Here is a 14035-nt window from a genome sequence, read left to right on the forward strand (position 1 = left end):
ATCCATTAAAATACAAACATTGGTAAATTATGACAAGTAAGGCTTATGCTCACTACCCACACAAATATTTAATAAACTATAATAGGTATAGTTTAGGGTTATTTTACATAACAAGCACATTATTAAAGGTGTTACACATACAAAAGAGTTATTACCACTATGGATAATTATGATAAATTATAATAAGTATAGTTCAGCCATTTTACCCCCCACAAACGAACACGCTAGTTATAATCGGTATAGTTATGGCATATATATATTACAAACAAAGTGATAAACTATAATAGGTATAGTTTATGTTTCATCTACACTATGAACTTAATTACAAGAAAGGAATTCACCATCACCACCACTTTTGATAAGCTATAATATGCATAGTTCATGTTCACTACCACTATCACTATTTGATGAACTATGATATGTATAGGTTATATTCACCATCACCACCACTTTTGGTAAACTATAATATGCATAGTTCATGTTCACTAGTCACTATCACTATCCGATGAACTATGATATGTATAGTTTATGTTCACAGTCACTATTACTATTTCGTACACTACACTAGGATTGGTTCTGGTTATTGGGTTTAAGTCCACATTCACTTTCGCATTGTTAATTTTCAGCTATAATTTCTAAGTGTATATGCTAGAGTTATATAGAATCTAGTTGTGATTGGCTTAGAATTGGTGGGCCCGCCTCATCTCCTGTTCCTTGTTTGGTTGTGGACCTAGGGCAGACCCATTATATTCAACGTTTTATCAACTAAAATCTTATATAACTCATATACGCTGGACGATTATAGGAGAAGTCTACGGGTCATTCTAGGGTTCATTAATGTATCATATAGGAATATTCTATTCACACTTAACTAAGAAAATATTGGATTTTCTGGAAATCAACTCTATCGATTTTATAAGGAAAACGGTTTCTACTCCAAACAAAACTCTTATGAACTCACCAACTTAATTGTTGACACTCTTTCAAAACTACTTGTATTCTTAGGAAATCAGTGAAACAGGAAAACTTCAGCGCTTTGAGGATGGGACGTTAAACCGTCAACAATTTATTTTTGTCATCATAATGTAATTGATTTTGAAACATGTAAACATATACTTTGGTGTAGCTTTTTCAATTATATTTATGATGGTTGTATTTACTTTGAGCACTATTATACACGTTGTTGTGATACTGTACATGAAGTCCTCCACCCCCGGACGTTTCCGCCATCCTTGGTTTGGGGGTGTGACAGATTGGTATCAGAGCATTGTTTATAGTGAACTCAGTATATCGAACCACATAAGATATACAAACTATAAATACATTGGGACTGAAAATCTCTGATTTAAAGTTTTCAAAGCAACTATACTTTAGAAACAAATAATTTCTCGGTAAAAGTAAGAGCATGTGCACACACACTAGGGTCAGTATCATGGTGCGATAGGACAAAAGTGGTGATTGTTGAACAATACGAGTAGGCTTGGGGATGTATAGTCAGGTCTGGGAATGACATAGCCTGATCAACTATGTCTCACTCAGAAGTGATTAGCATATGCCCAGGAGTGGTCGTAGGTGTTGCAACGAGTCTAAAAACTTACCAACACTACCACAATGAAATACCATAGGGGTATTTGGTGTTATTAGAACTACTTATCTGAGAACTAAATAGATTTTTATCAATAGGTCAATAATTGCTTAGTGGATACATTAAAATTATATGTATCCAGGACGTCATATACTTAGAATCTGTGAATCTTTGCTTTACTTCCTGTTCTCGTTGGATTGGGGATTTAGAGTTAGGGTCGCTTATTCAAAGGCCTATCCTGTCCCAAATACATGTGACTAGTATGCACTAAATAATGTATTGAAGTACCTGATAAAGATCATCTTATAATTATCTAAATAGTACGTCTACTTAGTTACTTCTTATATTCCCTTTTTCCCGCGAAGATATCATGGCTGGATTTCATTCCCACGGCGACCCGTACTACCCTAACCACGGCAATACTGAATGGCTCAGAGATGAGCCAGAGAATGATTACCCAATCCCTGTGGATGGTCACCAAGCTGAAGGCCTTGCTGATGGTTCTGACTCCGACCCTGAAGTGGAGAACCTACCCTGATGACCCTTGTTCCGAATCCTAACCCTTACCCGGTTTTTCAAGGCCCGACGCCTCCTTGGGTAGAGTGCTTGGAAACCTGGAGCAAAGAACACGACCAACCTAGGCTGTTAAATGGAGACATTCGAATCCTTTAGAATCCGGAGACTACACTATTCAAGGGAACCGTAGCATTGCCCAAGATTTTCCTTACGTTAATGAGATGTAGACCTATTTTCCTCGAACCCTATATTACAAACAATTTACATATGGTAACTCCAAGAAATTCTTAATATATACCAAGTGATTTTAGGAGGGGATCAGGCACGAAACAAATCACAAGTTGCATTTGAGTCACTACCACTAAAATTCATTCATAGGGGCTTTGTTATGAATTACATACAAAATACTTTTAAGTCAGAACATAATACAGACAAGTCTGGCTTGATAACATCTGACTTGTCACTACTATTAGAAACTTATCGTTTGTTCGTCTCTACCAACTTACGACAGGACTATGCCGCCAAAGAAAAAGTCCAGACCCTCCGGAAGCACATCACTGCCCCCTCCGCCACCACCTCCGCAGTTTGATCCCATAATGTTTCAAGCTGCCGTAACAGCAGCCGTGGCGGCAGCAATGTCGCAAATGGGTACAAATGGTTTTGGCGGCTTCGGATCCGGGAATACTAACTCGAATCAGGGGACAGCACAGGGCGTACTAAGGAGTGTTCTTACAAAGACTTCACGAATGGCAAACCCGATCCTTTCGACGGAAGCGGGGGCGTCATCGTGCTGATGCAATGGTTCGAAAGGACCGAAGCAGTCTTCGAAATTTGTGCTTGTCCCGAAGCAAGCAAGGTCAAGTATGCGGCATTCACCTTCACAAGAAAAGCTCTTACTTGATGGAACGGCAGAGTTAAGTCGCTTACTCCTGCAGTGGCTAACTCTATAAGCTGGGAGGATTTAAAAGCTTTAATGCTGAAAGAATATTGCCCAACAGGCGAAGTGCAAAAACTGGAAGAGGAACTCTAGAATCTCAAAATGTCGGGGACGGATCTCGAAGCTTATATCGCCCGATTCAATGACCTAGCACTCCTCTGTCCTGCAATGGTCACCCCAGAGGAGAAAAAGGTAGAACGATACCTTTGGGGGCTATCATCCCAGATTCATGATAGTGTATTGGCCTCAAGACCAACTACCTTCGACAACGCCAAGGAGTTGGCACAACAACTCATCGACCATCGTGCCAGCCATGACACTACGACAACCACGCCAATTTTTGCTGTTCATGCTGCCACAACCCTCACCACGCCAACTCCCATGAAACAATACGCTGGAACCCTTCCGAAATGTAACAAGTGTAGCTTCCATCACACTGGGGCTTGTAGAGAATTGCATTGCATGAACTGCAATAGGAAGGGGCACACTACCCGTTTGTGTAGGGCACCGGTACGACCCATCAACCAGTTCCCCGGCTTTGGAGTAAGCCCAACCTGTTACAAGTGTGGAGAAACAGGACACTTTAAAAGGAACTGCCCAAGTGCAAGAGATGCCAGTGGTGGTGGAAGGGTGCTTGCGATCACCGAAGGAGAGACCACCCCGGAACTGCCCGCAAATATCAGTACGTGTTTCTAACATCGACGTTTAAATTCCAAATTTCTTTATATGATTAAATCTAGCATCGATAAAACATGCATAGTAGTAATGCCAAGGATTAAACTGAGAGCGTAAACTATAAGAAATTCCAAGGCCGTCATGTGAGATCAGGCGGATTATTCCTTACCATAATCAATTTCTTGTACTGTAAGTACTTTTAGTTAGGCCTTTAGACGGCCAAAACTCTCCTGCTCTGGATGTAATGTAAGACCCTCTTCAAGGTCAATTTTCCCTAATTTGTTACATCTTAAGCATCAATGACGTTGTCAGTCGGATTAATTCTGTGACACTCTTTGTTCAAATACTCCCATAGGAGTCTATCTGAAACCCACTTTAGTCAAGTTGTTGGACTAGAGTAATTTCGCTCCGGGATCGTTCCCAATTCTCTTTCAAAGGTTGGATCATGTTATTCACCAACCAACGGAACCCGGTTTGAACGACAAACATCATGAGACCATTCTACGAATTTACTTCTACTCCGTAATAGGACTGCATCATAGGGATGTAGGTCAAACTTTCGAGAACATGCTTCTACTCTATAGGTGAACGGTCGAAATACATCTAGGTTCAATGTTAGCCCTGACTAGGAACTCTAGTTCATTAAGAAGGATTACTAAGAATGTTATTTGTTGTGATTTCCTCACTTATACATTCCCCAGTTATATATAACGAATACCTAGTAGACAATAGAATGTGAGAATTCTAACTTAGTTTCTTTTCCTCTTTGGGATGTGAAACTGAAGTAGAATCACACATTTTACTATCCGCCCAGTCTTGGTTATATCATAATGTGTATAAGCTAAGTTTTCATGTATAATAACTCATCTCTTGGTCAGAATCAAAATAATGTAGAGCCGACCTTAGTCACTCACAAACTCCTTGCGTGATTTCAAATTTCGGGACGAAATTCCCTCTAACATGGGGGATGATGTGACAACCGTCAAATTCTGGTCAATTCAAAGTCAAATAAAGTCAAAAAGTAAAACCGATCAACTCAACTAACCCTTGTGTACTAGGGCTTACGTTATGTATTTACTAAACAACTCGCTATTTTAACGAGAGATCATAAATCGAAAAGTGCATACATCTAGATCTCCTTAACCTAAAACTATGGTACGTGGCGAGCCAAACCGATAAAACAATGTTGCATACTCATCGGGAGTGTGTGAGATCCTTAATCAAGGCTTAACGGGGTTTACGGACCTTGCATTGCGAAGCCAGACACTCAAAAAGGTCACAAATGAAACCTCTCTCAATCGTTTCCACTCTATCTCTCTCTATGAGAAATCTCTCCAAGAATGTCAAATCTCTCCCAAATCTCTCTAAGTATGTGAAATCTCTCTCAAATATCTCTTTGTATGAGAAATCTCTCCAAGAATGTCAAATCTCTCCCAAATCTCTCTAAGTATGTGAAATCTCTCTCAAATATCTCTTTGTATGAGAAATCTCTCCAAGAATGTCAAATCTCTCCCAAATCTCTCTAAGTATGTGGAATCTCTCTCAAATCTCTCTCAACTTTCTATAGTCACTCGGGGCATCCCGACCCTAGAATTTGGCAAAAACAGCCCAAAAACGAAAGTCTACGCGAAAAACGGACTTAAGCAGCCGAAACCCCTCTTAGGACCCGAAAGTCCTCTTAGGACCCGAAAGTCCCCTTAGGACCCGAAACCTTCTGAGCCGAAGGCTGCTGAACCGAACCTCACTCAAAGAACCGAACCCGAAGGCTCCTGGAACCGAACCTCGCATGCCTCACCCGAACCCGAACCTTCGGTCCATTTCGGGTCAAGGTTCCCTTGGTCTAGTTCGCTTCTGACTTGCTTCAGACCGAGCCTTCGGACTGACCCCTCGCCCTTCGCTTCTCGCTTCTGGTTCGCACCTTTCGCTTCCGACTCGGCACCAACAAGGACCGAACCTCGGCCTAGGACCGAGAGGTCTCGCTGGGAATGCTTTTCTTCCCGGTTTTTGACTAAATTTGCACTTTAGGCCCGTTTTTAATTGTTTTAACACGGGATTTTCACCCAAAACTTTATTTTAACATATAAAGACCCGTAATTATTAAATTATCACATTTTTTAAAGATAAAACCTTATCCAAAAGAGTGGGTGAAGTACAAAGGTGGAGTGTTGACTTTCCTTTAAGTTATGACACAAGCAACCACTCCCATACCCACTCCATGTCACTATTCACCACCAGCCCATACCTTGTCACTTCCTTGTCCTTTTTACCTCTCTAACAAGTTATTCCCACATTTTTGAGAGCTAGATATTTATCCTCTCTCCTCACTTCTCTCATTTGCTCTCATTTCACCAAGAATCAAACACCACTTTTCTCTCAAACTTTTTCTCTCCATTTCAAGTCTCCAAGGCTAATTTTCAAGCCTTATTCTTCTCTTGGTAAGTATAATTCATCCTCCTTATGATTATTTCACTTTTTTCTACTCAAATCATGGATATCTTACACAAACTCCATCACATTCTTGTTAGATCTTCGAACCGTCAAGTGATTCTTCAAGTGTTCTTGGGTTGAACACTTCTTCTCTCCATCATCCATCTTCTGAAATCACTCAAGGTGAGTTCATACCCCTACATTTTCATGTTTTCTCAAGTTTTTAGGGGGGGAATACAAGTTAACACACCAAGAACATAACTAAAATTTTCTAATAGCCTTCATCAGAAAAGTTCAACTCCATTCACAGACTGTTTTGGACAACTTAAACATTTTAGGTTTCAAAACTGTTTTAGGTGCATGTAGTTCCACTTCTTAGCTTTAAAATGAATACTTGCACATCTCCATACGATTTTTCTACAATTTATGGTGATTTTTACAAAACTTCCTATCATTTCAAACATCAATCCGGACCAGTCTGTGATTATGGACTTTTTCACACAAGTAAGAGGTCTTTAAAAATTATAATAAAAATTATGAACAAACTAGACTCATTTTCGAAACTCTCAGAAGTTACAGAACATGATTTGGACGTTTTATGATTTTTCTACAAATTTTCCAATAACAGTTGCAGAAAATGCTATTAGCAGAAAAACACTATAAATTTCATTTCACCTTGTAACATGTTGAGCAAGGTATACATCATTATGTGATTATGTGTTGTTGCAATATATGACAATTTTGTATTCTTATATAGACATACATCAGAACACAAATAGATTTTTACCTCCACAAGTATGGTAAATATATAAATGATATTACAAGGCTATATCCATTAAAATACAAACATTGGTAAATTATGACAAGTAAGGCTTATGCTCACTACCCACACAAATATTTAATAAACTATAATAGGTATAGTTTAGGGTTATTTTACATAACAAGCACATTATTAAAGGTGTTACACATACAAAAGAGTTATTACCACTATGGATAATTATGATAAATTATAATAAGTATAGTTCAGCCATTTTACCCCCCACAAACGAACACGCTAGTTATAATCGGTATAGTTATGGCATATATATATTACAAACAAAGTGATAAACTATAATAGGTATAGTTTATGTTTCATCTACACTATGAACTTAATTACAAGAAAGGAATTCACCATCACCACCACTTTTGATAAGCTATAATATGCATAGTTCATGTTCACTACCACTATCACTATTTGATGAACTATGATATGTATACGTTATATTCACCATCACCACCAATTTTGGTAAACTATAATATGCATAGTTCATGTTCACTAGTCACTATCACTATCCGATGAACTATGATATGTATATTTTATGTTCACAGTCACTATTACTATTTCGTACACTACACTAGGATTGGTTCTGGTTATTGGGTTTAAGTCCACATTCACTTTCGCATTGTTAATTTTCAGCTATAATTTCTAAGTGTATATGCTAGAGTTATATAGAATCTAGTCGTGATTGGCTTAGAATTGGTGGGCCCGCCTCATCTCCTGTTCCTTGTTTGGTTGTGGACCTAGGGCAGACCCATTATATTCAACGTTTTATCAACTAAAATCTTATATAACTCATATACGCTGGACGATTATAGGAGAAGTCTACGGGTCATTCTAGGGTTCATTAATGTATCATATAGGAATATTCTATTCACACTTAACTAAGAAAATATTGGATTTTCTGGAAATCAACTCTATCGATTTTATAAGGAAAACGGTTTCTACTCCAAACAAAACTCTTATGAACTCACCAACTTAATTGTTGACACTCTTTCAAAACTACTTGTATTCTCAGGAAATCAGTGAAACAGGAAAACTTCAGTGCTTTGAGGATGGGACGTTAAACCGTCAACAATTTATTTTTGTCATCATAATGTAATTGATTTTGAAACATGTAAACATATACTTTGGTGTAACTTTTTCAATTATATTTATGATGATTGTATTTACTTTGAGCACTATTATACACGTTGTTGTGATACTGTACATGAAGTCCTCCACCCCCAGACTTTTCCGCCATCCTTGGTTTGGGGGTGTGACATCCTTCTCTCTCTCTGTCTCTCTCTCTCTCTCTCTCTCTCTCTCTCTCTCTTTCTCTTTCTCGGCCCAAGTAGGAAAAAAAGGGAAAGATGTAAAAATGGGGAGGGTTGACTTTGGGGGTGTGCCGCCTCCTTATTGCACACCATGTACCCATGCATGGACCAACATGCATCTATAATGGTCACCTCAGTCTCTCTCTTTTCTCCTTCTTTTACTCTCGTCCGAGGGAATCAACACACACACACACACACTTAATTCACTTCCAAATCCTCTCAAGAACACCTTCATTCCTCCTTCAAAATTTTCGAGATATTGGAACATTTCAAGGAGGTTCTTCCACAAGAATCATCATCCTAGGTAAGTTGATGCTTGGATGCATAATCTAGTCTCTTTATTTCATCAAGAATTTCTTCTAAACTCACACAAACTCATGATCATACTCCTAGAAAACTCTAAGTCCGAGACCAACCCAAGAAGGCCTACTAGGATCAAAATCTTCTTCATTTCTTTCTTCAAAACTGTGAGCAACAAAGCAAGATGAGTTCATACCCCCGTGTTTTTTATTTTTACTTGTTTTGAGGAGAAGAATACAAGTATTATGTGATGATCTATGTGTGTTTGCATGCTATATGTGAATTCATTAGTTTTTCGTTGTGATAATATGAAATATGTATTGTATTTCGAGATCTATATTAAAAGGGTGAAATAATCATGAACAAGAACACAATGAACAACATACATCATGGATCTAAGGGTCTTTAAGTTTTAAAAGTGAAAAACAAAACCAAATGAACCTTACATGTGTCATTTTTGAAATAATAACAAAGATTGGGTATAAATTGTAATTTGTCGGTTTTATGAGGGTTATCAGTTGTTTGTTTGTATAAAAGCTGATTTTTATGAAAATAACACTTCTCAAAGGATCAAAAAACATAAATTTTAGCTTAATGGGCTTAAAAGTGGGCTTAATGGGTTTTGGGCCCAAAGTTGCGAAAAAAATGAGAATTAGAGGGGATGAATTGGAAAACTTAACAAACTATGGGTCTAAAATGTAAATAAACTTTTTCAGGGGTTAAAAATGAGTTTATTACCAAATTTGGACTAAAAATGCAGAGTTTTTCATTTTGGGGTCAAAATTGTTAAACTTATGGAAAGTGCGCCAAAATTATAACTTTTTGCAAATGAAGGCTTGAAATGACAAATGCAATAGTTTTGGACTGAAATTACTATTCAAATAAAGTTTGGGTTGAAAATGTTAATAAAAATGGTTTAAGGACCAAAAATGTAAATTTTCGTAAAAGGGGACTAAAACTGTCATTTTTATAGAAAAAGGTGTCATAATGGTTAATCTAAATGTTTTCGGGCCAAATAAACAATTATAACTTTTGGAGTTAAAAATATCAAGTTTATAACGGATAGTTTTATATATATATATATATATATATATATATATATATATATATATATATATATATATATATATATATATATATATATATATATATATATATATATATATATAATAAAAACTTCGTTATAAGTCAAACGTTAAAATGTTTCGTTTTTGTGAATAAACATTTAACATACCACGAATACCAACAATACGAACTCAAACTCGATAAAACATAAGCGATTCAAAAGTTGGGGCTCAAATACCTTCTATACATGCTATTGGGACTGTGTGGCCCAATATCATGTTTAATTGGGCCCGATATATTCACACATGTTTATTAGGCCTCCTGTGACCCAATTACATGCCTAAGGGACCCTTAATCGCTCTTACATGTTATTGGGCCTCAGTGGCCCATTGGCATTGCTAGTAAGGTCCAAATCAAACATATGCATGACGGGTCAACGTGCCCGTCTCATACTCGACAACCTATAATAACATACATGATTCGTGGGCATCTGATGTCCTCTTCTCTTTGTCTGTTTGGCTTATCTCTGTTATTCAAGTAAACATAAATTTTGGTTGATAAACAAGGTTATTCAAATTCAGTTGGATTTAGTGGGAAATAACGGGTGACACTATTAAGTGTCGGTCGTAGTCTGTAGTTATAACCAGATTCTCCTGGAGGGAGAGCGAGAGTTTGTGTATAGATCTATATGGGGGTGACTCCCCCACACCTAAGTTGTTCACTACAGTTAGACTCGGCCACTCTAGGGCGACAAAATCTTAAATCAATTCCGGCATTCGCTAGAATGCCAAGACAGACGAACTAGTCATTATTATGCATGGTTATAACGACTCACATAGAGATCCAACACCATCTAAGTAATCAAGGGAAGACATATTCATTCGTTGTGTCAATACAATAACATAAAACTATCATACTATTTATATCGGAAAACATCGGGTTTTCTCGGGGAACAACATTATTCACTCCTATACACAAAAACTATAATACGATAATCACTTTTGAATAATAATCACTTCTACTTGTTTTTGAAATCACATACACGTGTACTTATGGGATTATCGCATCTTTTCGCAACAATTTTTATATAGAAAATATCGGATTTTCTGGGTTTTACAACAATACAAACAAGTTTTATATCAAACATGCTTATGAACTCACCAACATTATATATGTTAACGTTTTCAAAATAACTTGTATTCTCAGGTAACAGATAAGCCGAAGAACAATACCAAGGGTGTTAGGATGTTATGTTTTGAAAATTCTCAAACAATTTATGTTATGGGTGTGTAATGTTTAAACAATGTACTTGATGTGAACAATGTCAGTTGTACTTTGTAATGTTTGTGATGTATGTGTTGTTCATGTATATGATGGGTTTTGAGCATTCTAACACTTCCTAAGTGTACATGCAACCCTAATAAACCTTGGATCTATGTTTGTCTAAGATACTAATTTTCCAAGGTTCATATCCTAACTAGCATGGCATGGGGAACTTGAATCAAATATAGCTAGTAGAAATACTTACCTTGTAGTTGTAGTTGATTCCTTGGATTTTTAGAGCCTATCACCAATAGTGTGAATGCCTCAAATGGAAATCACAAATCACCACAAACTTGGAACTTTGAGAGAATAGTCACTACTATCTTGAAATCGGCCCTCTTTCTTTTCTCACTCAACTAGTGTCCACTAGCTTGATTTCAAGAACCAAATCCTCCTTTATATAGTGTGGTGGATTAGGGTTACATCAATGTAAACCCTAATACCCATGTCTCTTCATTTCCATGAGATCCATGGGTTAAAGCTCCATGGAGTATCCATGGACTTTCCATGCAAGCCTAGCCTATTCCAAATAAGCATTAGCCCACACTATATAAATATAGAAGCCCATATTTAATTAGTAATATCTTTGACCTCTAAATTAATCCTAGATTAATTATAGATCAACACTAATTAAATAATATGATCTTATATTAATATATTAGAACTTATAATATATTAATAAATCATAACTTGTACTATTCTCAAAAGATTATCCATAAATTGTTCGGGTGAAGTGCAACCCAAATGGACCATGTCGGGTCGGGTCAAGTACATACCAAATATAGTTATGGACTTAGACACTATATCCAACAGTCTCCCACTTGGATAAGCCTAATAACTATAGTTGCAAGTATGACTTCAGGAACCGATCAGCAATCGTAGCTCTTTAAACTCTGTTGAACTAGAACGCGCCATTTTAGATAAGTGGTCATATAATCCTCTGTTCTAGATATCAGCTGGACAAATACATGGAACATGGTCTTACTTATTGTCCAGCATTTGTTTCCCGATTTCCGATTTGTTTGACATAGAACTTAACTGAACAAATCAATTTAGTTCTGACCGGGCCCAGTACATAGGACAAAACAAAATCATCGAGGGGCCCAGATATCGCTTCTAATCCTAGAAGGAACAGATAAACTTCGACTCATATGTTTGTTCTACCACTCATTGAATTATACACAAAGGCACGTTTTACAACATCAAGTTACCAATGCGTTTTCGTACAATCAATGCATAACCAACTTGTAAGTAACAAATCATATCTCTAGCTTTGAAGACTTATATGATATTACCGTCTGACGATCACTCAAGATAAAATTCCATGAAGTGATTCCAGTGAGCGTGGGTTGAGTCCAATGCTCAGAACTTATGAGCACTCATGATTGTTGTAGCCATGTCCAACACCTTAGACCTCTGCAACCAATCATGACAGTCTTGATTCATACCTGCTTCCGACATATGATCGACTGTGGAAGTTTGAATAATATGATATACCAAACATAATTATTCTGGAAGTCAAAACATGCAAACGAAATATAGTAAACGATCGACAAGAGATAGCAACACTTTACTCATAAATAAAACACCTTTTATTCATCAACTAATGTCAATTACACTTTACAAATTTCATAATTTATCTAACTACTAAAACTTATATCATCCTTCAGCCCTATGCTCCGAGCATGCTGGAGATGCTTAACCCTACTCAGTCCCTTCGTGAGGGGATCTGCTGCATTCTCATCCGATGATACCCTCTTTGCCACGAGGATTCCTTATTCTATTCGATGTCTGATGAAGTGATATTTTATGTCAATGTGTCTGGATCTCCCATGATCTCTTGGTTCCTTGGCTAAGGCAACCGCACTATTGCTGTCACATAAAATCTCCATTGGCTCTTTTATAGCTGGTACAACTCCAAGGTCTCCGATGAAGTTCTTTAGCCATATAGCCTCTTTTGCTACCTCGCTTGCTGCTATATACTCTGATTCACAAGTGGAATCAGCCACTGTCTCCTGCTTGGAACTCTTCCAAGTGATTGCTCCTCCGTTTATGGTAAAGACCCAGCCCAACTGAGAGCGGAAATTATCCCTATCAGTCTGGAAGCTAGCATCACTATACCCTACAACTCTCAAGTCATCACTCCCACCAAGGGTAAGGACCCAGTCCTTAGTCCTTCGCAGGTACTTGAGGATATTCTTTACCGCAGTCTAGTGTGCCTTGCCAGGGTTCCCCTGATACCTGCTCACCATGCTCAAAGCAAAAGCTACATCAGGTCGAGTACACGTCATAGCATACATGATCAATCCTACAGCTGAAGCATAAGGTAGTCGACTCATTTATGCTATCTCAGCCTCAGTACTAGGGCTTTGTGTCTTACTCAATCTGGCGTTACTCTGAATGGGTAACTCACCTTTCTTGGAATTATGCATGTTGAATCTTTTCAACACTTTGTCCACATAGGTGCTTTGACTAATTCCAATTAGTCTTTTACTCCTGTTTCTCAAAATCCTTATCCCTAGGATATAGGCAACTTCACCAAGGTCCTTCATAGCGAAACACTTCCCAACCCAGGACTTTACTTCCTGCAGGGTTGGGATGTCATTTCCTATGAGTAGTATGTCATCCACGTACAGTACCAAAAAACTGACTATGCTCCCACTAGCCTTGATATAGACACAAGATTCATCTTCACTCCTTGAAAAGCCAAATTCCTTGACTTTCTCATCAAAGCAAAGATGCCATCTGCAAGGTGCCTGTTTCAATCCATAAATGGATTTCTCGAGTTTACACACTCTATTGGGGTACTCTGTACTGACAGAACCCTCTGGCTGAACCATGTAAACATCTTCAGCCAACTTTCCATTAAGGAAAGCAATTTTGACATCCATTTTCATATTTCATAGTCATGAAATGCAGCAATGGCTAACAGAACCCTAATAGACTTTATCTTGGCCACTGGTGAAAAGGTTTCATCATAATCAACTCCCGAAGTTTGAGAATAACCCTTGGCAACCAGTCGTGCCTTATAAGTGTGTACCTTACCATCCATGTCGGTCTTCTTCTTGAAGATC

The sequence above is a fragment of the Lactuca sativa genome, chromosome 9 (genome assembly GCF_002870075.4).
Source record: "Lactuca sativa cultivar Salinas chromosome 9, Lsat_Salinas_v11, whole genome shotgun sequence".
Taxonomy (NCBI): Eukaryota; Viridiplantae; Streptophyta; class Magnoliopsida; order Asterales; family Asteraceae; genus Lactuca; species Lactuca sativa.